The 25810-nt window shown below is 41.4% G+C and overlaps 1 protein-coding gene and 1 long non-coding RNA gene across 6 annotated transcripts in view; both read right to left on the reverse strand.

The window, feature by feature from the left end:
- Positions 1 to 12998, reverse strand: part of LOC110498779 (transcriptional enhancer factor TEF-1) — a 94881-nt gene extending 81883 nt beyond the window's left edge. For all 4 annotated transcript variants that reach the window (XM_021575418.2, XM_021575425.2, XM_021575409.2 and 1 more), the window contains exons 1-2: positions 12815 to 12998; positions 12300 to 12404 (exon numbers count right to left, since the gene is read on the reverse strand). The gene's annotated coding sequence lies outside the window, so the exon portion shown is untranslated. The remainder of the gene's footprint in view (positions 1 to 12299; positions 12405 to 12814) is intronic.
- A 5953-nt stretch (positions 12999 to 18951) lies between these two features.
- Positions 18952 to 24336, reverse strand: LOC110498811. 2 transcript variants are annotated; one of them, XR_002469870.2, is made up of 5 exons: positions 23340 to 24336; positions 22161 to 23102; positions 21931 to 21992; positions 19917 to 19982; positions 18952 to 19369 (listed from the first exon to the last, which is right to left on the reverse strand). It is a non-coding gene; the product is annotated as an uncharacterized LOC110498811 (long non-coding RNA). The 2 variants fall into 2 exon arrangements; XR_005038633.1 differs by lacking the exons at positions 21931 to 21992; positions 22161 to 23102; positions 23340 to 24336 and adding an exon at positions 20187 to 20426.
- Positions 24337 to 25810: the final 1474 nt, after the last annotated feature.

Raw genomic sequence — 25810 nt, forward strand, 5'->3', positions numbered from 1 at the left:
CCTCTGCTCGCGGCATTCATCCTCTGCTCGCGGCATTCATCCTCTGGTCACGGCATTCATCCTCTGGTCACGGCATTCATCCTCTGCTCGCGGCATTCATCCTCTGCTCGCGGCATTCATCCTCTGGTCACGGCATTCATCCTCTGGTCACGGCATTCATCCTCTGGTCACGGCATTCATCCTCTGCTCGCGGCATTCATCCTCTGCTCGCGGCATTCATCCTCTGCTCGCGGCATTCATCCTCTGCTCGTGGGATTCATCCTCTGGTCACGGCATTCATCCTCTGGTCACAGCATTCATCCTCTGCTCGCGGCATTCATCCTCTGCTTGCGGCATTCATCCTCTGCTCGCGGCATTCATCCTCTGCTCGTGGGATTCATCCTCTGGTCACGGCATTCATCCTGGAATTTAGAGGCTGGTTTGATGTGATATAGGTGCTGCAGTTTCAAAGTTGCCGATCCTTGCCAAACATCTCTTAAAAATGACCCCTTGAGCGCTATTTCAAAATACAACTTTTACAGCATGAGAAAACCATATGCACTGGTGACACTCAAAGCATAAATATTTAATCTCAAAATGTGCCATTCTGTTATTTTAATTCATTAGAGTTACAGTGCCTTCAGAAAGTATTCGCAAACCTGGACTTTTTCCACATTTTGTTGTGTTACAGCTTCAATTTAATTGATTTGTCGCTGGCTGGCTGGCTGGCTGGCTGGCTGGCGCACGCACACACACATGATGTTTTCCTCCCCAGTTTTTTTTTTATTAATAATGAAAAGCTGACATTTCTTGAGTCAATCAGTATTGAACCCCTTTGTTTTGGCAAGACTAAATAAGTTCAGGAGTAAAAATTTGCTAAACAAGTCACATAATATGCTGCATGGACTTTTGAATGACTACTCATCTCTGTAACCCACACATACAATTATCTGTAAGGTCACTCAGTTGAACTTCAAACACAGATTCAACCACAAAGACCAGGGAGGTTTTCCAATGCCTCGCAAAGATGGGCACCTATTGGTAGATGAGAAAAAAAATATACAAAATTGAAGCAGACACTGAATATCCTTTTAAGCATGGTTATTAATTAACTACACTTAATTACACTTTGGATGGTGTATCAATACACCCAGTCACTACAAAGATACAGGAGTCCTTCCTAACTCATTCGGGGGACAGGAAGGAAACCACTCATGGATTTCACCATGAGGCCAATGGTGACTTTAAAACAGTTAATGGCTGTGATAGGAGAACTGAGGATGGATCAACAACATTGTAGTTACTCCACAATACTAACCTAATTGACAGAGTGAAAAACAGGAAGCCTGTACAGAAGAAAAAAAACATTTTACAAAACATATATCCTTGTTTGCAACAAGGCACTAAAGCAATACTACAAAGAAATTGGCAAAGCAATTCATTTCTGGTCCTGCATGCAAAGTGTTATGTTTGGGGAAAATCCAATAACATCGGACTGCTCTAAATTGCTAGTTGGGTCATTGGGTGGGGCATTCCGCTGAATTGGGTGGGGGGTGTCTGGATTGAATCTGGTTGATTTAAATGGACTTTAAAGCAGACTCTGCTTCCCCCAGGTATTGTCCTTAGATCTGTGAGCAGGCCTACTTCCTCCATGTATTGTCCTTAGATCTGTGAGCAGTCCTACTTCCTCCAGGTATTGTCCTTATATCTGTGAGCAGGCCTACTTCCTCCAGGTATTGTCCTTAGATCTGTGAGCAGGCCTACTTCCTCCAGGTATTGTCCTTAGATCTGTGAGCAGGCCTACTTCCCCCATGTATTGTCCTTAGATCTGTGAGCAGGCCTACTTCCTCCAGGTATTGTCCTTAGATCTGTGAGCAGGCCTACTTCCTCCAGGTATTGTCCTTAGATCTGTGAGCAGGCCTACTTCCTCCAGGTATTGTCCTTAGATCTGTGAGCAGGCCTACTTCCCCCATGTATTGTCCTTAGATCTGTGAGCAGGCCTACTTCCTCCAGGTATTGTCCTTAGATCTGTGAGCAGGCCTACTTCCTCCAGGTATTGTGTTACTGCTGTGTTTCATATAAGCACAACTCCTATTGTTCTTCAGGCAACTCCTATTGTTCTTCAGGCGTCACTCGCCCTCCTTCAGCAATAGGGATTTATACATGACTGAATAGGCACTACCAGGAAAGACATGCCTGGAGGTTGGAGTAATATCAACATGCTCCAAGAAGTGTGAACTCCAGAGCAGCCTGCTGAGTGTTTGAGTAGGATCCTTCCTTGACACTCCGCAGGGTTAGGAGCACGTGGTTTCAATGAGGGCTGTGAACCCTGTGTGTCCCTGGGCTAAACACTGACCCAACATCCGTTAGATAACAGTAACGGTGCTCAGGACGCAACAAATAGACCTTTTCAGCACCGCATAATGAAATGTCCAAACCCAATATATTCAAATAGTCAAAGACACCTTTTATTAACCGAAAGAAGTGCAACATAGAGTGATGGGGTCTTCTTTTCTTTAGACTACATCTGACCTCTTGTAAAGAAAGATCTGTCAAAAGAGCTTAGATATCCACTGAAATAGTCTGATACCATATTCCTGTGTCTCATAACTGTTAGTACTGAACCAACGTTGAAGTACAGTAAAATAGTAGCATAGTGCCAATACCATTGCAGGAACCAAAAATTGTCCTCAATGTATCTGCTATAATAAGGTATTTTTCTTTACTTGTGGTATAAGCAGTACATGCTGTCAATACTACTGTACTGTCCTCAGTCCATGGAAAGGAAGTAGTTGAAGCCTGGATTTCCCATTTCAGAACAGGTCAAAACGTTTTAGCTTCATGCTCTGACTCATGCATTGACGGAAGGTTAGCATATTGCTCTCATGACACATGGTTCGTGGGTCCCTACCATCTGTAGGCTAAACAGCTAACAGGATCTATCACTCTCTCCCCACTGGGATTCTCTGCCTCTAACCCTATTACGGGGCTGAGTCACTGGCTTACTGGTGCTCTTCCATGCCGTCCCTAGGAGGGGTGCGTCACTTGAGTGGGTTGAGTCACTGACGTGATCTTCCTGTCCAGGTTGGCGCCCCCCTCGGGTTCGTGCCATGGGGGAGATCTTCGTGGGCTATACCCGGCCTTGTCTTAGGGTAGTAGGTTGGTGGTTGAAGATATCCCTCTAGTGGTGTGGGGGCTGTGCTTTGGCAAAGTGGGTGGGATTATATCCTGCCTAGTTGGCCCTGTCCGGGGGTATCGTCGGACGGGACGACAGTGTCTCCCGACCCCTCCTGTCTCAGCCTCCAGTATTTATGCTGCAATAGTTTATGTTTCGGGGGGCTAGGGTCAGTCTGTTATATGTGGAGTATTTCTCCTGTCTGTGTGAATTTAATTATGATCCCTCTAATTCGATCTATCTTCTCTCAGAGCACCTGAGCCCTAGGACCATGCCACAGGACTGATGGCTCCTTGCTGTCCCCAGTCCACCTGGTCATGCTGCTACTCCAGCTTCAACTGTTCTGCCTGCGGCTATGGAACCCTGACCTGCTCACTGGACATGCTACCTTGTCCTGGACCTGCTGTTTTGGACTCTCTATCGCACCTGCTGTCTCTAACTCTGAATGATCGGCTATGAAAAGTCAACTGACATTTACTCCTGAGGTGCTGACCTGTTGCACCCTCTACAACCACTGTGATTACTATTATCTGACCCTGCTGGTCATCTATGAATGTTTGAACATCTTGGCCATGTTCTGTTATAATTTACACCTGGCACAGCCAGAAGAGGACTGGCCACCCCTCAGAGCCTGGTTCTAGGTTTCTGCCCTTCTAGGGAGTTTTTCCTAGCCACTGTGCTTCTACATCTACATTGCTTGCTGTTTGGGGTTTTAGGCTGGGTTTCTGTACAGCACTTTGTGACATCGGCTGATGTAAAAAGTGTTTTATAAATTAATTAGATTGATTGATCAGGATTTCTATTTTTGGAAAAGTAAGGGCCTTAAATGAAGATACATTAAAGCTGTCAGATGCTTTAAATTACGCTGATGCAGTGATTTGTGTCACTTAATTGTGTATCAGTAAGAATTAAAGTGGTATAATTTTTTTCAAGCTTTTGGAGCAATATATATAATCCCATTGATTAAATACAGTGCATTCGGAAAGTATTCAGACCCCTTGACTTTTTCCACATTTTGTTATGTTACAGCCTTATTCTAAAATTGATTAAAATAACTTTTTCCCATACCACTGCCTGGCATGGCAACTTCTCGGCATCTGACCGTAAGGCGCTACGGAGGGTAGTACGTATGGCCCAGTACATCATCCTGATATCCAGGAACTATATACTAGGTGGTGACAGAGGAAGGCCCCAAAAAATTGTCAAAACTCGGTACCGGAGTGCCAAGCGGTACCGGAGCGCCAAGCGGTCCCGGAGCGCCAAGCGGTCCCGGAGCGCCAAGCGGTCCCGGAGCGCCAAGCGGTACCGGAGCGCCAAGCGGTCCCGGAGCGCCAAGCGGTCCCGGAGTGCCAAGTTTAGGACCAAAAGGATCCTTAACAGCTTCTACCCCAAGCCATAAGACTGCTGAACAATTAATAAAAAAGAAAAAATAAATATTTTACCTTTATTTAACTAGGCAAGTCAGTTAAGAACAAATTATTATTTTCAATGACAGCCTAGGAACTGTGGGTTAACTGCCTGTTCAGGGGCAGAACGACAGATTTGTACCTTGCCAGCAAGGGGATTTGAACATGGAACCTTCCGGTTACTAGTCCAATGCTCTAACCACTAGGCTACCCTACTGCCCACGGACTATTTATATTGACCCCCCCCCCCCCCCCCCCCTTTGTTTTTACACTGCTGCTACTTGCTGTTTTATTATCTATGCATAGTCACTTTACCCCTACCTACAAATTACCTCGACTAACCAGTACCCCCACAAATTGACTCGGTACTGATGCCCCCTGTATATAGGCTTGTTATTGTTATTTTATTGTGTTACTTTTTGTTGTGAGGGGTGTTGATACTGATGAGAAGGGATAATGAAAGCACCCTCTTCTGTCCTTACCCTTCTAACCCTGTGGTTTGGCGTGTCCTAACCCTACAGTTACAGTGGTCTCAGGGTTGCTGTACAGGTCCAAAGTGCAGCCAGAAGAAGCTGGCAGGCAGAGGTTCCCTGCAGCTGCAGCTAGAGCTGGAGCAGATGCTCAGCTGTATGTTTTTAGGTGGCACCCACCATGTACCTTGTGGAGCTAAAAGAGCAGTGCATCAGACTGTGCTGAAACTCTCCCTTTGTGACACAGGGTATACCTTAGGGCACGGCGGGAGGCCCGGGGAACAGGCGGTTAGAGTGGCCGGCCCTCCTGCAGCCAGGTCCCCGGAGGACGCCCATTGTACCCCTGCTCTCCAAACAAAGCCTGCCCCCATGCCCCTGCACTAGCACTACAACACACCAGCCCAGTGCGCCACGCATTGTTGCTCTAACAAACCTCCCAAATGTATATTTCAAATTAATTCTCTCTCTTCTCTTTTACACTCAATTTACTTTCTGTTGAATTGTCTCTCCCTCCCAAAATACAGCCTTCCTCTGTGGCCACCACACATTTTATTTCCTGCAAGTATCACATAACAAGGCATCTTATCAGGCCAGAGAAACGAGACCTCTCTCTCTCAGACACTCAGCATTCATTTTCACTACTCTGAGAACAAGACAAGGAAAGGACAGAGGGACCGAATGACACATTGTTAACATTGACAGCTAATTTAGTTTCCATGACTTCTAAAAATATTTTAAATTGCCATTTAAGACTTTAGAATAGCAGAGGAATGCCCATTTGCAGTCAGATGAAATCGTGAGAGATTCTTGTTGCACACAGCAGAGCATCCTTCCCCCACTAAGAAGGTGAATCACCTGTTCACATGTTTCATAACACTGTGACGAGACCAATGGTTCGTAAAAAGACATGGAAATAACATTTCGTTTTTGGGGATAAAGTCCAGGCATTTCACATAGAATTAATCCTGACTCCTCAATTACAGTACATTTACTGTTGAAGAAAAAGACCTTTATAATAAAGCCATAATAACATTTGTGATGTGGCATAGGCCAGAGGCAGAGGCATTTTTAGGAACATTTGTTAGAAGGGTTCATAAAAAAAGTGCACTTTAAAAAAAAAAACATTTCATGTAATTCTACGTAAACAAAAAAATCTTTACGATGTTGTTTTTCAACGTAGCTCATGTTGAGGTAGGCTATTGCCAATAGGACAGGAGCGCATCGGCCATCACTGTGAGTAGTAGCCTATGGCTTACAACATTAACAATGTCTACACTGTATTTCTGATCAATTTGATGTTATTTGACTGGACAAAAAATGTGCTTTTCTTTCAAAAACAAATACATTTCTAAGTGACCCCAAACTTTTGAACGGTAGTGTATCTGTTGGTTGTACAGACAGATTGGTCTTCTCTTTTCAGTAGGTAAAAACAGTACGTTTTTCCCACAATTGAATTTTGAAATTTGTAAAAGGCAAACAGACAGCCGGAACCAACCATATAAATATAATCCATACATGGCAGTTCCCATTCAAGTCAGAACTGGCAGCCATTGCTAGTGTATCCATGAGTTAGTCTAACTGCCAGGGTAAGAGGTTCTAAAACCCTTCTATGGATTAGAATTCTATGACCACTACTGCACCAGCGGGCTTTCCGGACTATAGGCAACCAACTGGTAACTGCCTAAATAAAAGGAAATATTTGAGTAAATGAGGGATACAAAGTATATGTTATGGTGTGGGGTGCATTTTCCTGGCATGGTTTAGGTCCACTTGTAGAATCTATGCCATGGTGCATTGAAGGTTTTCTGGCAGTTCTTGGTGGCCAAAGAGCCTTTTAAGATACTATGTTGGTGTGTCCTGTATTTTGGCAGTTACCTGTATGTGACTGTGATCAAATTTAATCCACAGTTATTTTTTTTTAGAATCTATTGATCCTCTGTGGCAAAATAATGCTCTCTGGTGTATTTTGAACATTGAGAGTGGGCTCCTGCTGCTGGATAACAAATTGGAATGTTTTATATTTTTTGCCCAACTCACAATTTACCAGTCACATTTTATTTATTATGCAGAGTATTTTAATTGTTTTATTACTCAGTTATCCAATCAAGGCAGGGACCCCCATTTATCCACGTGTACCCCCTACCACCTCTCCTCCCCCCATCTGACGAATAGCAGAATGGCAGCAGCAGGCTGTTTATACCTCATATTCGTCAGATGGGGGAGGAGAGGTACACGTGGATAAATGTATATTATACAGTTGAAGTCATAAGCTTACATACACCTTAGCCAAGTACATTTAAACTAATTTTTCACAATTCCTGACATTTAATCCTAGTAAAAATCCCCTGTCTTAGGTCAGTTAGGATCACTACTTTATTTTAAGAATTTGAAATGTCAGAATAATAGTAAAAGGGATTATTTCAGCTTTGATTTATTTCATCACATTCCCAGTGGGTCAGAAGTTTACATACACTCAATTAGTATTTGGTAGCAATGCCTTTAAATCGTTTAACTTGGGTCAGACATTTCGGATAGCCTTCCACAAGCTTCCCACAATAAGTTGGGTGAATTTTGGCCCATTCCTCCTGACAGAGCTGGTGTAACTGAGTCAGGATGTTGCTTCAATATACCCACATAATTTTCCTGCCTCATGATGCCATCTATTTTGTGAAGTGCACTAGTCCCTCCTGCAGAAAAGCACCCCCATAACATGATGCTGCCACCCCCGTGCTTCATGGTTGGGATGGTGTTCTTCGGCTTGCAAGCTTCCCCCTTTTTCCTCCAAATATGACGATGGTCATTATGGCCAAATAGTTCTATTTTTGTTTAATCAGACCAGAGAAAATTTCTCCAAAAAGTGTGATATTTGTCCCCATGTGCAGTTGCAAACAGTAGTCTGGGTTTTTTATGGTGGTTTTGGAGCAGTGGCTTCTTCCTTGCTGAGCGGCCTTTCAGGTTATGTCGATGTAGGACTCGTTTTACTGTGGATATAGATACTTTTGTACCTGTTTCCTCCAGCATCTTCACAAGGTCCTTTGCTGTTGTTCTAGGATTGATTTGCACTTTTTGTACCAAAGTACGTTCATCTCTAGGAGCCCGAACGCATCTCCTTCCTGAGCGGTATGACAGCTGCGTGGTCCCATAGTGTTTATACTTGCGTACTATTGTTTGTACAGATGAACGTGGTACCTTCAGGCGTTTGGAAATTGCTTCCAAGGATGAACCAGACTTGTGGAGGTCTACAATTTCTTTTCTGAGGTCTTGGCTGATTTCTTTTGATTTTCCCATGATTTCAAGCAAAGAGGCACTGAGTTTGAAGGTAGGCCTTGAAATACATCCACAGGTACACCTCCAATTATGTCAATTAGCCTATCAGAAGCTTCGAAGCCATAATTTTCTGGAATTTTCCAAGCTGTTTAAAGGCAGTCAACTTAGTGTATGTAAACTTCTGACCCACTGGAATTGTGATCCAGTGAGTTATAAGTGAAATATTCTTTCTTTAACTTCTCATGGCTGCAGGGGCAGTATTGAGTAGCTTGGATGAAAGGTGCCCATATCAAACGGCCTGCTCCTCAATCATAGTTGCTAATATTTGCATATTATTAGTAGTATTGGATAGAAAACACTCTGAAGTTTCTAAAAACTGTTTGAATGATGTCTGTGAGTATAACAGAACTCATATTGGCAGGCAAAATCCTGAGTTGAAATCGAAACAGGAAGTCAGAAATCTGAGCTTGTATGAGTCTCCAATGAAATCCCCTTGAGATATGAATGTTGCACTGCCTAGGGGTTCCATTAGATGTCACCCATCAATAGAAATTATAATGATGCGTCTATGTTGTTGTGGAAGTGAATGAGAGCAGAATATATCAGATGTCCATCAAGCAGCCATTTTGTCATCGCACTTTTTCCTCATGGTAGTCACTTGCGTTCCATTGCTCACGAAGACAAGAAAGAATACTCCGGTTGGAACTTCATTGAAGCTATATGTTAAAAACATCCTAATGATTGATTCTATACTTAGTTTGAAATGTTTCTTCGACCGGCCATCACTTTTTGAAGTTTTTGTCCGATATAACGCTGACCAGAATTCGCATTTGGATATGTATACCTAACAAAAGAAGGTATTTGGACATAAATAATGGACATTTTCGAACAAAACAAACATTTATTGTGGACCTGGGATTCCTGGAGTGCTTTCTGATGTAGATCATCAAAGGTAAGGGAATATTTATCATGTAATTTCTTGTTTATGTTGACGCCATCTTTGCGGCTGTGGTATTTTTACTTTTGAGCGCCGTCTTAGATTATTGCATTAGTTTCTTTTTCCGTAAATAATTTTTGAAATCTGACACAGCGGTTGCATTAAGGAGAGGTATATCTATAATTCCATGTGTTTAACTTGTATTATCATCTACATTTATGATGAGTATTTATGTTGAATGATGTGGCTATGCAAAATCACTTGATGTTTTTGGAACTAGTGAATCTAACACGCCAATGTAAACTCAGATTTTTTAAATATGAACTTTATCAAACAAAACATGCATGTATTGTGTAACATGAAGTCCTATGAGTGTCATCTGATGAAGATAAAATTAATCACTAACCTTGAATTATCTTTATTTCTGGTTTTTGTGAATGCTATATTTTACTGGAAAATGGCTGTGCTTATTGTGGTTTGGTGGAGACCTAACATAATCGTTTGTAGTGCTTTCGCTGAAAAGCCTATTTGAAATCGGACACTTTGGTGGGATTGACAACGAGAAAAGCTTTAAAATGATATAAGACACATGTTTGTTTTAGGAATTGTAATTATGAGATTTCTGTGGTTAGAATTTGTCTCCCTCTATTTTCACAGGTAGTTGTCATATCGATCCCGGTATCGGGATTGCAGCCATAACAGGTTATTAAACAATTGTTGGAAAAAGTACTTGTTTCATGCACAAAGTAGATGTCCTAAATGACTTGCCAGAACTACAGTTTTTTAAACACCACATACTTATTGGCAGACTCGACAGCCTTGGTTTCTCAAATGATTGTCTCGTCTGGTTTACCAACTACTTCTCTGATAGAGTTCAGTGTGTCAAATCGGAGGGCCTTTGTCCGGACCTCTGGCTGTCTCTATGGGGGTGCCACAGGGTTCAATCCTCGGGCCGACTCTCTTCTCTGTATACATCAATGATGTTGCTCTTGCTGCTGGTGATTCTCTGGTACACCTCTAAGCAGACAACACCATTCTGTATACTTCTGGCCCCTCTTTGGACACTGTGTTAACTAACCTCCAGACGAGCTTCAATGCCATACAACTATCCTTCCATGGCCTCCAACTGCTCTTAAACGCAGGGAAAACTAAATGCATGCTATTCAACCGATCACTGCCCGCACTTGCTCGCCTGTCCAGCATCACTACTCTGGACGGCTTGACTTAGAATACATGGACAACTACAAATACCTAGGTGTCTGGTTAGACTGTAAACTCTCCTTCCAGACTCACATTAAGCATCTCCAATCCAAAATTAAATCTAGAATTGGCTTCCTATATCGCAACAAAGCATCCTTCACTCATGCTGCCAAACATACCCTCGTAAAACTGACCATCCTACCGATCCTCGACTTGGGTATACAAAGGGTATATAACAAAGTATTGAGATAAACTTTTGTTATTGACCAAATACTTATTTTCCACCATAATTTGCAAATAAATTCATTAAAAATCCTACAATGTGATTTTCTGGATTTTTTTCCTCATTTTGTCTGACATAGTTGAAGTGTACCTATGATATAAATTACAGGCCTCTCTCATCTTTTTAAGTGGGAGAACTTGCACAATTGGTGGCTAACTAAATACTTTTTTGCCCCACTGTATACTGTATATATTTCCTTAATGTATTTTTTGCTCCCACTTAGGCCCCCCACTGGCCCAGGAGCTTCAGCCCGGTAAGACCCTGCATTAATCCAGCCCTGTTTCTAAGGCTGTGGAGACTGCTTCCTGCTTTCCCTGTACAAAGAAGAAAAAATAGCTGGCGACTCAAAAATCAACCATATTGTAATGCCATTGATAAGCTAAATGAACAGATAGCACTGACTAGGCACACAGGAGCCATATGGTGCTTCAACCACTACCGCCTGTTTCTGGTATAACAATAGGCTGGCCTAGACAGTGAGGCAGCCAAACAAATGGTCATTAGTCCCCATTTGCACTGCGCAGAGGGGTAAGCACAAATGTCAGGATTTGCATTTTTTCCCCCTCTACAGGTGCATGAAGTACTGAAACCAGATGTCAACGGACTGGAGAATAGGACGGTTTGCCCATGGTGATTCAACAGCTCCATACACTCATAGCCTAAACACAACAAAGACAATAAAATGCCCCCTTTCCATTCCTTCCTCCCCTTGTCCAATTTCCACACAGTCCTCTACTCCCAGAAGTAACTCGTTTTGCACCTGCCACCATCCCTCTGATTTCAGAAGAGGTTTCATCTTCAATGTCCCTCTTGGCTAGACACAATATTTATTTCAAGCTTTATTTTAAATGTAACAACTAATAAAGTCTACTTTTAGGAAAGTGATAATCACATTAACTTTAGTGACATACCAATGGTCTGATTGAAAAACTGTTTCATAACACATCACGCAGAAAACAAATACAGACAAGTAAACCTGAATACTTGACAACATTAGATTCAAGTCAGTACTTCATTGAAGATATCACTGAATTATCTAAATGAGATGAGATGTTTCACATTGTGCCAAAAAAAAAGTAGTAGAATTAAAATGTAACTTCAGAAAGCAGGTTATTAACATTTCATTAAGCATGATCAAAACCAACTTCTAATTGCTGGCATATTTTCTCTGATGAGAGAATGGTGATTAATTCAGTATTTCAAAGCATTTAATCACAGCACTGGTAAACCAAATTACAAAAATATTTTCAGTTATAAGATGATGTTCAAGCGTCTAGTTTCTTGCCTAGATTCATGAAATCACAGGAGGGTAGTAAAGGTGCAGTATTACACAAGTGAATCATTAACCAAGGTTGCTCTGTATAAACTTTCTCATTCACACATAATACACCAGATAGTTAAAATAATGAAACAATTATGTTTATTTATATTGGAAATGTAAAACTAACTTTTGAGGACAAGTCCTTCGGGGGTAAATATCATACCCAACAATAATTCCACACGCAACAAGTTACTGATAAGGATACAATATTTATATCAACGAAATTGTATATTGGAAGAATACAATGTATATTCTACTTACAGTTATCAAAGGGCCAAATGAAAACCCGAGGATGCAACAAGTCCTTCTGACTCGTATGCTTTGTTGCGCACAGAAAGCAAAATATCCCTGACGGCAACTCCCTGCCTGTACGGGGAAAAACACAAAGATAATAACTTAGACGAATGTAAAGTAAACCATATGTGGTCTACAGTACTTGGTGGATATACTGTTGCAATATCCAACATTTTCTTCAGGAAAAAATGTAAAAAATGTCAAAGATGTTCATGCATTGTCGGACGACGTCTATGGACAAAGTGAAAGACACAGCTCTCCGACGTAGGCTCCAGCCAGCCAATATGGCACGCTCGCATAGTTTCTACAATTTATTTCACAAGTGGCTTAATTATATTTCATACATAAGATACATATTTGTGATATAGTAATCAACCTTCAATATTTATTTTCCAATTAAATCTGACCACTTTTGATTTTCCAGTAATCTACTATTCAAACGCACCACAATAACTTTTCGTAAAAAGTAGTAGCAAACTTACCTTAAACACCTCTATTATGGTTAATTGTAACAATTTTCGCTGTATTTCGGTTTTGCTGTAAGGGCTGAGATGGGTTTTTTTCAGAACTGCCAAGGATTTTTTTCTTCAGACCAGCGGGCTGAAGTGTGTAAAATTCACTGCGCATCTACAGAGATGTGAAGTATGCCCGGAATGAGAGCAGGAATGAAATTAACGCAAAGATGGAGTTTGTGGGGCGGGGCGAGAGTGGCGTCATCATAAACTCTGATGCCACTGAGCCATACGGGTGGGAGGGACTGTACTTTCAACAAAACAGTACTGCACCCAAACTCCATTCAAAGAAACGGAAAAAAACTGTGAGCGTATTTTACTATATACTATCACTCTGTGATTTTTCTGTTTAGAAAAAAATAACACTTCGATTCCAAGAATGATCCACCAACTAATAAGATGTCTTTCCAAACATATTTAGTAAAAAGAAAACCTGGCTGTTGGAATTTATTATGTAGCCTAAGAGATAATGTTCCTTTCCAAGTTGATTTTCAAGTTACCTAGCAATGCACCTGCATTGTTATTATCATGGCATGTTTGTTTGTGTCACTATAATCTTCGCCCCTGCATCAAATCAAAGCAAATATTATTTGTCACATGCATGTGTTTAGCAGATGTTATTGCGGGTGTACCGAAATGCTTGTGTTTCTAACTCCAACAGTGCAGTAATATCTAACAAGTAATATTTAACCATTTCTCAACAAAACACCCAATACACACAAATCTAAAGTAAAGGAATGGAATTAAGAATATATAAATATTTGGGTGAACAATGTCAGAGCGGCATATACTAAGATACAGTAGAATAGGATAGAATACAGTATATACATATGGGATAAGTAATGCAAAATATGTAAACATTATTAAAGGGACTAGTGTTCCATTATTAAAGTGGCCAGTGATTTCAAGTCGATGTATGTGCTAGTGAACTGTACCTACAACTGAGCCAACTTCTGACCTGCTCAACAAAGCATGGTTTTGACCATTGCAAAAGGCTGTAAGGTCATAAATGGACAGGGTGTTTTTACAACCACGTGTTTGCTTACATGTGTAAAAACAAACTACTCAATCAATCACAGGAAGATCAACCCACTCAAGTAGAGTATAGCGAAAAATGCCTGTCACGATGTGATGCACCCCTCTTAGGGATGGCATGGGAGAGCACTAGCAAGCCAGTGACTCAGTAAGGGGGGTTTGTCACTCCTGTGCCTTGCCGTTCACCTTCGCTCCCCTGGGCCACACTACACTCAATCATAGGATCTACTGAAGAGATGTCTTCAGTAAAGTCTTAAAGGTTGAGACCGATTCCGCGTCTCTCACCTGGATAGGCAGACCATTCCATAAAAATAAAGCTCTAAAGGAAAGCCCTGCCTCCAGGAATAGTAAGGAGGCCTGCGTCTTGTGACCATAACATACGTGTAGGCATGTACGGCAGGACGAAATGGTGATGGGTAGGACCAAGTCCATGTAATGCTTTGTAGGTTAGAAGTAAAACCTTGAAATCAGCCTTAGCCTTGGCAGCAAGCCAATGTAGCGGCCATTTCTTAAATCACTCACAGTGATACACACACACACACACACAGGATAACGTGGTGCACTGCAAATATAATGCACAAGCAGAGACATTTTTACAGAAGCAGAAACATTATTAAAAAGTCTCATTTTCAAGCACAGATACCCTTGCCTGTCCATAAGTGTGTAACCTGTTGATGGTTATTGTTTTAGCTGACTAAGGTTGACCCCCCTCACCCTGAGGTCAGGGGTTAAATGTGACCTCTACTAAGCCATGTTTTGAGAAGAACAGATAGATCATGGGAATTAAATCCTTAATATAAAATCTGGATAGGGGGAACTTGATATATGCTGTTGTATAATAAACATGTTATGGTGCTCTGTCTTAATTCCTTTTCTCTCTGCCTTGGCCAGTGACAGTCCCGTGGTTGCAGTATCATTAAGTTGCTACTTGATTTGAACATAATTTGTCATTGAGAGAAGATCTGGAAAATTAGATCTCAGTGTGTGAGCAGTCGCCCTCTTGTGGTCAGAGGAAAGCAGTGTTGACGGGGGTAAATAGAATGACAGGAAGGGATGCGGCTATGCTTGAGCATCCAAATGCTTTCAGATCATTGACAATTGAGCCTCTGGGACAGTAAATTTCATTTGAGCCCTACAGTGATTGAGAATAATTTCATTTCTCATTTCTTCCATGCAACATAAATTCACTTGCATTCATTATTACACTGTCGTTATACCAGAAGGTCATCTTAGGAGACATAAATATGACGGTTATCAATGCAAGCAGGTTTAGGATTTTACGACAATTAAAGCTCATAGTGGACTAAGTAGGACTTCAGGTTAATTGTAAACGATCATATAACCCACTGTTTCTATAACTTAGATGGAGTCGCATTCACTCTGCACATTCATGAATTACAAATGGTCTGATGAAAGAAGGGTATGTACATTCATTGCATGACTGTGGTTCTTCTCAGGGATTGTGTTACAGGATAACAGGTTAGCAGCAGGCCTTTTCAAACGGGACATTTGAAGAGGTTGATGTCACGTTACACGTAAACACATGGATATGTTTGTGCACCAATTGTCTCTCTGATTCATAGTCCACGGGGCTGCCTGTAATGTTATGGATGAATACCCCAGCCTTCGATGTTGGCCCTGGTTTCTTAAGAGCATGTGAATATCCCAACAGAGTGAAGCCAGGTCACATGACCTATAACGAAAGCAGCCTAACGGAGCAGACATTGTCTATTTCGTTATCATGTTTAGCCTAGATGTGTTTAGCCATGTCCAAAAATAAATGATCAATCCTCACATGCAAATAAAAAGGGGGCCCGAGGTATCAAATTATCTTCTTTACATCTCTGCCAATGGTCCCTTAGTTCTCCTCTCCTGTGCTCTCTACATTATAAGGCATGCTGCTTGTTTCTAGAGGTGAGGTGTGAGAGGCAGATGCACAAACACTAGCTCTCTTGTGAGGACAGGTAATGAAGGAATAAAGGCAGAGAGGGATGTGGAGCGAGAGGGGTAATTGCCCTCTAACGGGGAAACCACTAGCATCCATGAGTCAAGACATCTTTACAAGAGCAGTTAATTACTCTGGTGTTCTTTTCTGGTATATTTTCTCTCTATTGGGTGTTAGTGTACTCAAATATATTGCAAAAACTACAAAATAAAAGCACAGCTGTATTCTCTTCTTACAGTGACATTCAATTATCATATAGCTAAAAGGCACATGGCCTAATACATTGGTACACCGGGTAACCTTCAAATGATGAAATACATAAATCATCTAGTTTTCCTGTTGTTTCTCAACCAGTGACTACCTGCTACTAATCTTTAATTGTATTGTAGAAGTCACTCAGCTCTATTGTAGAAATATACGACAGGACAATTTCCGGAAAGCTGAGACATGCTACAAACACTGTTCTAATCAAACCTTCCAAAATATCATATACTGTTCTGAAGAGGGAGAAGTGAGTTTGAGACCTATGATAACATGACAATAATGGAATAACATTCAATCAGCACAATATCCACAGATTGACTGTTTTATTTCAGGATTAACAGATAAGTAATACAAACTATGGATAAATTAACTCTAACGTACCTACAGTAATTCAAGTAGAGTGTATATGGATTGTAGTGTATATAATTTCAAACACAGTGTTTGCACAACCAAGTCTGACAGATTTTCACACCTTTAGACAGCTGCGAAAGGATAGCTTCAGTTTATAAAATTTGTGTTTTAACATTTAAACATTTAGGAATTTCATTTAGTTATAATTTTTTTAATCATATATGATACCTGAAAAACATTTGAGACTAAGTAAAATAACTTATTAAAATCAGTCAGCACTTTAAGTGGTGTCTTCCTAGTAATGGCATACAGTATGTTTAAATGAAGGCACTTATCAAGGATTAGAAAGGGAAAGGGGGATAGTTGTACAACAATGCATTCAACTGAAATGTGTCTTCCGCATTTAACCCAACCTCTGAATCAGAGAGGTGCAAGGGGGGGAGGGGGGGGGGGGCTGCCTTAATCGACAACCACGTCGGCGGCGCCCAGTGGAAACAAGTAATGAAAGTAGAGAAGGGTAAGTGAATGAAAACAAGTTCATCGCTACATCAACCTTTTGAAAGATAACAGTTTTTGTTTTGTTTTTTTCTCTTTAATTTTACCCCTTTTTCTCCCCAATTTCGTGGTATCCAATTGTTTTTAGTAGCTACTATCTTGTCTCATCGCTACAACGGGAGAGACGAAGGTTGAAAGTCATGCGTCCTCCGATACACAACCCAACCAAGCCGCACTGCTTCTTAACACAGCGCGCATCCAACCCGGAAGCCAGCCGCACCAATGTGTCGGAGGAAACACTGTGCACCTGGCAACCTTGGTTAGCGCGCACTGCGCCCAGCCCGCTACAGGAGTCGCTGGTGCGCGATGAGACAAGGACATCCCTACAGGCCAAGCCCTCCCTAACCTGGACGACGCTAGGCCAATTGTGAGTTGCCCCACGGACCTCCCGGTCGCGGCCGGTTACGACAGAGCCTGGGCGCGGACCCAGAGTCTCTGATGGCACAGCTGGCACTGCAGTACAGCGCCCTTAACCACAGCGCCCTTAACCATTTTAAAGACTAAAAGAGCAATTATCATCAATAAAAATACCAATAAAAAAACAATCATACAATTACTTTTATGAACAAAATATATACAGTACCAGTCAAAAGTTGACACATCCACTCAATCAATGGTTTTTCTTTATTTTTACTCTTTTCTACATGATAGAATAATAGTGAAGACATCCAAACTATGAAAGAACATCTATGGAATCATGTAGTAACCCCCCAAAAGTTTTAGATTCTTCAAAGTAGCCACCCTTTGCCTTGATGACAGCTTTGCACACTCTTAGCATTCTCTCAACCAGCTTCACCTGGAATGCTTTTCCAACAATCTTCAAGGAGTTCCCACATATGCTGAGCACTTGTTGGCTGCTTTTCCTTGGCTCTGTGGTCCTTCCTCATCCCAAACCATCTGAATTGGGTTGAGGTCAGGTGATTTTGGATGCCTGGTTAGCAGCACTCCATCACTCTCCTTCTTAGTTAAATTGCCCTTACACAGTCTGGAGGTAGTCCCACTAAGCACAAACCAGATGTGATGGCGTATCGCTGCAGAATGCTGTGGTAGCCATGCTGGTTAAATGTGCCTTGAATTCAAAATAAATCACGCCAGTGTCACCAGCAAAGCACCCCCACACCATAACCCCTCCTCCATGCTTCACGGTGAGAACCACACATGTAGAGATCATCCTTTCATTTACTCTGCACCTCACAAAGACACGGCAGTTGGAACCAAAAATCGCAAATTTGGACTCATCAGACCAAAGGACAGATTTCCACCTAATATCCTTTGCTCATGTTTCTTGGCCCAAGCGAGTCTCTTCTTCTTATTGGCATCCTTTAGTAGTGGTTTCTTTGCAGCAACTTGACCATGAAGGCCTGATTCACACAGTCTCCTCTGAACAGCTGATGTTGAGATGTGTCTGTTACTTGAACTCTGTGAAGCATTTATTTGGGCTGCAATCTGAGGTGCAGTTAACTCTAATGAACTTATCCCCTGAGAGCAGAAGTAATTCTGGGTCTTCCTTTCCTTAGAGCCAGTTTCATCATAGCGCTTGATGGTTTTTGCAACTGCTCTTGAAGAAACTTTAAAAGTTCTTGACATTTTCCAGATTGACTGATCTGTCTTATAGTAATGATGGACTGTCGTTTCTCTTTGCTTATTTGAGCTGTTCTTGCCATAATATGGACTTGGTCTTTTACCAAATAGGGCTATCTTCTGTATACCACCCCTACCTTGTCACAACACAACTGACTGACTCAAATGCATTAAGAAAATAAATTCCACAAATTAACTTTTAACAAGGCACACCTGCATTCCAGGTGACTACCACATGAAGCTGGTTGAGAGAATGCTAAGAGCGCGCAAAGCTGTCATCAAGGGAAAGGGTGGCTACTTTGAAGAATCTCAAATATATTTTGATTTGTTTAACACTTTTTTGTTTACTGCATGATTCCATATGTGTTATTTCATAGTTTTGATGTCTTCACTATTGTTCTACAATGTTGAAAACAGTACAAATAAAGAAAAACCCTGAAATGAGTAGATGTGTCCTGACTTTTGACTGGTAATGTATATTTAGTGTAGTTGCAGACAAGTAAAACATGGCACATACAATTTATAGTTATTATTATGGCACATACAATATTTGGTACAATCTATTGCTAAATTGTTGTTTCATAATATAAATGCTTAATGTCCTGGATTGGTTCGTAGTGCTCTTGGCATAATTAAAAGGCTTCCCTTGAAGCATGCAATTGTGAAAATTGCAATTGAATATTTACCAGTAAAATGAGTGCCAACAACACCACATATTCAGTCCACATTTCTGTATCTGGTGAAGAGATTATACAGGACCATCAGCGTGGACTTGAGGTCACAGTTCGCAATATCTGGGAAATAAGAACATATGAATAAACACATACAGACAGCAGTCACTAAAAACATTTTTTTGAATAGAAATCAAGGAGGATATGGAATAAAGGAAGTGTTTTGACCCTGAGAAAAGCATTCCGAATCAGAAACGACAAATCGTATTGCCAATGAACACTGAAAATGAATTTGTGTTTCAACATGTAGTCATAGACACACACTACATAATTCCAAGGACAAATTACAAAACACATTAATTACACACACAGAACCCCAAAAGAAAACCCATTTACAAAGGGGCTTGGTGTGTGGGGCTTCTACTTCAACATAGTGTGGCATTTGAGATTCACTGAATGGATTGGTAGAGTGAAAGAGCATAAAGAGAAACTTCTTCCAGACTTGGTTGTATGTGAGAATACTGCTGTTAGGGCTTAGTGCCTGACAGAATTCTCATAAACAAATCATTTATTTAGAGACAGTTCAGCATCGGAATTATTTTATTTAAAAACAAAACATAGTTATTGTCCATAGCAACTATATAATGGCATCCTAAAAGAGAACACCTACCTTCAGGCCTGGGTCTGGGTCTCTCCAGACTTCATCTTGCTCAAAGGAGAAGGACACGTTGCACACCTGCATGACAGAAACACAATGAAAGCAACATTACACAACAGAAGAGCCCCGCAAAGGTAGGCTACAGTATGAGGAAACAGCTCTCCAACAAACACACAATGCATACAATTCAAGTCATCACAGTTCCCCAGCCACATGTTCCTCGGTGTGGAAATATCAGCTCAATAAACCCATAACCCCTTTTCAGCTGAAAAAAACACTCACTCTGCACCAGCTAAAATATTAGAGGAAGGGGGAGGTGTTTCAGTCAGAATGTGGTTGTTGTTTGGTTGAGTTGGTTCATGTAAAAGTGTGGTACTGAGTGTCAGTGCAGCGCCTGGTATTTCTTAGAAGAGATCAGCTAGGGGTTGAAGGAGATTTAGGAAATATGGAGGATAATTAGTAGCCAAAGCTTGGGAGAGTGAGAGCAAGAGAGAGAGATCTTGAGACAGAGCTAGAGAGAGAGTGAGTGGGAGAGCAGAAGAGAGAGAGGGCGGTGTAGAAATCAAGCAAGATCAACCATTGGAGGATTCCTTCAGGCGCGTAGAGGGCACTCCTTTATAGCGCCTGTCCCTGAAAGGACCCCTTGTCCCTGCTCCCCTCCCTCTCTCTGCATTAGTGCTAATCTCTTGGCCACTTATTGATTTCCTGTGCAGGAGCAGATTACAGATGCTGCCTGCGGGTGGGTGCCCACTCTGCTTGGCACAGCACAGCCTGCAGGAGAGGACCCAGGCTCAGGTTTGACAGGGCGTCCCTTTAGAAAGCCTGCTAAGAATAGCTGTCAAGAGGCTTTGGGTTGCACATTGTCTGTCGGGCAGTAAGGAATAATCTATATGATAAATACTAAAATCAGCAAATCATTTTGAAGGATAATAACTCTTGAAAAGTGCAGACTGTCAGCTTTAAATTGAGGGTATTTTCAATTGGGAAATTAGAGCACTTTTTGTACATAGTCCCCCAATTATTGGGAACCAAAAGCATTTGGACAAATTCAGTTGTATGTGTATTAAAGGCCCAGTGCAGTCACACATGTGATTTTATTTGTTGTATATACATTTCCAGACTAGGTTGGAATAATACTGTGACATTTTTACAATTATGATAATGCCCATTTAGTGTAAGAGCTATTTGAAAAGACAGACATTTCAGCCTGTTTTGTTGGGATGAAGATTTGGTCTTCCATTGGGACATCACCATGCAGTAAATGAGTTAATAGACCAATAAGAGAGTTCCAAACATCTCTGCCTACAACAGAACATTTTCAATTTCCCCTCCCCAGACAGTCCAAGCAAAATTATTGCTTGAGAAACTGCTCTTTGCTAAGAAGCTATTTTTATATATTTTTTTAACTATTTTAATTGAAAACAATCACATTAAGGAACTTAAATGTTACCCAGAAATGATTTGATATTGAGAGAAAATAACAGCTGCATTGGAAATGTAAATTATTCAAATGTTTTGTATTTGTTCCTATATTCTTAATGTGTGACTCTACAAACTTGTTGGATGCATTTGCAGTTTGTTTTGGTTGTGTTTCAGATTATTTTGTGCCCAATAGAAATTAATGGTAAATTATGTATTGTGTCATTTGAGTTTTTTACCATTAATTTATTTTGGACACTAAAAAATCTAAAACTCAATCAAAACAAACTGAAAATGCATTAAAACAAGTTTGTAGTCACAAGTTTAGAATATGGGACCAAATACAACACTTTTGACTACTTTAATACACACAAAACTGTAAGTGAATTTGTCCAAATACTTTTGGTTCCCTAAAATGGGGGGACTATGTACAAAATGTGCTGTAATATCATAACTGTTCATCAGATATGGATGAAAAAACCCTACAATCAAAGCTGACCGAATAGGCTTTAACCTCAGTCATTGTATCATGTGCTGGAGTAGAGCCAAAACAATAGCAACAGTACAATAAAACACTGCTACAGTATTAACAAATAACACACATTACCTGTTTCACCACATTGAGCTTGTCTGGAGCATGGTCAAACAGGGCTTCGAAAGCATCTCGCTCTTAATGGACGGAGAGAACAGTCATACCATTACTCAAAGAAACAATGCAAAAAATGTCACGGTAGTCAATGGCAAGTACTGAAAACTGTGCCTTGAAGACCAAAAATGTCCATTGTTCACGGTGACTCATGAAAATGTATCAGTAGAGAATAAACAGTGAGCACCTACCATGTCTCCCAGATAAAGCCCTGAGGGAAACGATAAGAAAACAAGTTCGAAACCTACATTTGGTCTGCAAGGACAGCTGACAAAGAACTGAATTACATTTATATAACAGCATACTTCTATTCTACAAGTCCTATTGATACGTTTATGTCAACCAGATAAACAGGAATGTTGGTGGTGTATATAATATGTTAACTTAGGTGAACATTTAACAAAATGGATGTCTCCATTGTGGTATTGTCAGAGGAGCCAGGCATGTTGGGTCAAGGGGCTGCTGCAACATCCCAACAGCTATCAGACAAAGGAGGCTAACAAGGGATGGCTTGGACACACACACACACAGGCACAGCGCTCCTTCTCTTCATGGTGTAATCTCTAATGACAGTGGCAGGGCTGGGCAGCAGTCCAGGTCGTATGATAACAACCCTGTGACCATGACTATAATATGAGCGCACTGCGCGCCCACTTATCTCCCCAGCTGCTCTGGGCCTGCTGGACCGCTCCAACCTCAGCTGGGGCTGTGCTACACTGGCAAGGAACCACACATCCCTGTCCATACAATGGTCTACTGTGTTCACTGATGCTGGCGAAACAATTGTGCTTGAACACCTATAATAGAATGCAGTTATTTCAGAAAATAGCCTTTCATAAAGGCTGCAGGAGGGATTGCATTTGAGAGAGAAAAATGTATAAGTACTAAATATTGGAAATAAGATGGCATTGTGTTTTTGGGAGAGGCAATGATATCATGTGGCGTACTAAGGTACTACTAAGGTGTACTAAGGTAAACCTCTCTCTATCTCTGACATAACAGATTGAGTGAGGGGTGCGAGTTCTATCAATGAGAAAAGAGGCGAGCTGAGAGCCGAGCTGAGAGCTGACATTCCCTGTATTGCCTGTGATTTCCTCCTGGATCTGGCGGGACTGAAGAATTCCCTCCCTTTTCTGAGAAAAAAGACAAGACAAAATGACAAATGAAACAGGAGAATCTGCCTAGCATTAAAGGGGCATATAATTGTATCTAAAGAGTGGTAGTATTTCATTATTATTCATCACATTTATAAGAATGTATAGCAAAGTTATTTTCACATGTAACTAATATGCATACGACTTCAGATACTTAGGCTATTTCAAATATCATCAATGTGTACTACATTTCAAGCCAAATAAGATGTACAGTACCTGAACCAGCACTACTTGGATGGACACGTGGTCAGGAAGTCTGATTGGTACTCTGAAGTGTTAAGACAGCAACAGGTGAAGAATGGCCACTATACTCTTAGCATGTACAGCTGGACAAGAGAGACAGAAAAGGGGATTTGCTTTAGCTTTGAATGGTTGAAAGAACAATCAATAAAGTAAACAAGGCTTTGATTTCTCCCTACTAAAATGCTAAATTAAAGGAGAGGTATCTAAAAGCCCTCTGATATCTGTTTGATCCTTTCAGGCTAAGTGGATCAGAACAGAGGAGTGTGTTACATCCCCCTTAAGTGTTTTTACCCAGCTTAAAAGAATAGGTTGAAAGCAGGGAACAATTGCATTGATTGGGTTAGCACTTGGGTGACAAAAGTCTGTGGTAAATTTGATCAAAGACTCCATCATGTCATACAAGTGTTTCTCTTTTTGATGTAGTTATTTCACGCATTCATGCTTCTTTCAAAACAAAACTCTTACCTTGAAGAATGTGTACAGTACCTTCAGAAAATATTCATACCGCTTGACTTATTCCACAACTCCAAAAGGATGAAAAAATAAATTTCTCCTCACCCATCTACAGCTAGCCTAGCGGTTAAGAGCGTTGGACCAGTAACCGAAAGGTTGTTGGTTCGGATCCCAGATCCAGCAAGGTGTAAAAATCTGCCATTCTCTCCTTGAGCAAGGCAGTTAACCCCAAACAACAACTGCTCCCTGATGACGTTGTTTAAGGCAGCCCCTCACCTCTCTGATTCAGAGGGGGTTTGGTTAAATGCGCAAGACACATTTCAGTTGAATGCATTCAGTATCTATCCCCTTTCCTGACACACAATACCTTGGACCGACGAGTGCTGAAGTGCGTAGTGTAGAACTAAGAACAGATATAGCCCTTAGTTCACTCCATACTTGACTACCCTTGACCAGCACAAAATCATCCTGTGCCGGACATGAGCATCAAATAGCCCCCGCGATATGCAACTTTTCAGGGAAGTCAGGAACCAATATACACAGTCAGTTAGGAAAGCTAAGGCTAGCTTTTTCAAACAGAAATTTGCATCCTGTAGCACAAACTCCAAAAAGTTTTTTGGACACTGTAAAGTCTATGGAGAATAAGAGCACCTCCTCCCAGCTGCCCACTGCACTGAGGCTAGGAAACACTGTCACCACTGACAAATCTACTATAATTGAGAATTTCAATAAGCATTTTTCTATGGCTGGCCATGCTTTCCACCTGGCTACCCCTACCCGACCAAAAGCTCTGCACCCACCGCAGCAACTTGCCCAAGCCCCCCCCTGCTTCTCTTTCACCCAAATCCAGATAGCTGATGTTCTGAAAGAGCTGCAAAATCTGGATCCCGTCAAATCAGCTGGGCAAGACAATATGGACCATCTCTAAAATTATCAGCTGAAATTGTTGCAACCCCTATTACTAGCCTTTTCAACCTCTCTTGTCTGAGATCCCTAAAGATTGGAAAGCTGCCGCGGTCATCCCCCTCTTTAAAAGGGGGAAACACTCGAGACTAAAACTGTTACAGACCTATATCCATCCTAAAGTCTTTGAAAGCCAAGTTAACAAACAGATCACCGACCATTTCAAATCCCACCGTACCTTCTCCACTATGCAATCTGGTTTCAGAGCTGGTCATGGGTGCACCTCAGCCACGCTCAAGGCCCTAAACGATATCATAACCGCCATCAATAAAAGACAATACTGTGCAGCCGTATTCATCGACTTGGCCAAGGCATTCAACTGTGTCAATCACTGCATTCTTATCGGCAGACTCAACACCTTTGGTTTCTCAAATGACTGCCTCGCCTGGTGCACCAACTACTACTCAGATAGAGTTCAGTGTGTCAAATCGGAGGGCCTGTTGTCCAGACCTCTGGAAGTCTCTATGGGGGTGCCACAGGGCTCAATTCTCTGGCCTACTCCTTTCTATGTATACATCAATGATATCGCTCTTGCCGCTGGTGATTCTCTGATTCACCTCTACGCAGACAACACCATTCTGTATGCATCCGGCCCTCCTTTGGACACTGTGCAAACAAACAGTCTCTATGGGGGTGCCACAGGGTTCAATTCTCTGGCCTACTCTTTTCTATGTATACATCAATGATATCACTCTTGCCTGATTCACCTCTAAGCAGACGACACCATTCTGTATACATCCGTCCCTTCCTCGGACACTGTGTTAACAAACCTCCAAACGAGCTTCAATGCCATACAACACTCCTTCCATGGCCTCCAACTTCTCTTAAATGCTGATAAAAGGTGCTGCCCGCACCTGCCCGCCTGCCGAGCATCACTACTCTGGACGGTTCTGACTTAGAATATGTGGATAACTACAAATACCTAGTTGTCTGGTTAGACTGTAAACTCTCCTTCCAGACTCACATTAAGCATCTCCAATAAATTTTTTTATCTGGAATCCTATTTCGCAACAAAACATCCTTCACTC

Source organism: Oncorhynchus mykiss, chromosome 2, assembly GCF_013265735.2.
Source record: "Oncorhynchus mykiss isolate Arlee chromosome 2, USDA_OmykA_1.1, whole genome shotgun sequence".
Classification (NCBI taxonomy): domain Eukaryota; kingdom Metazoa; phylum Chordata; class Actinopteri; order Salmoniformes; family Salmonidae; genus Oncorhynchus; species Oncorhynchus mykiss.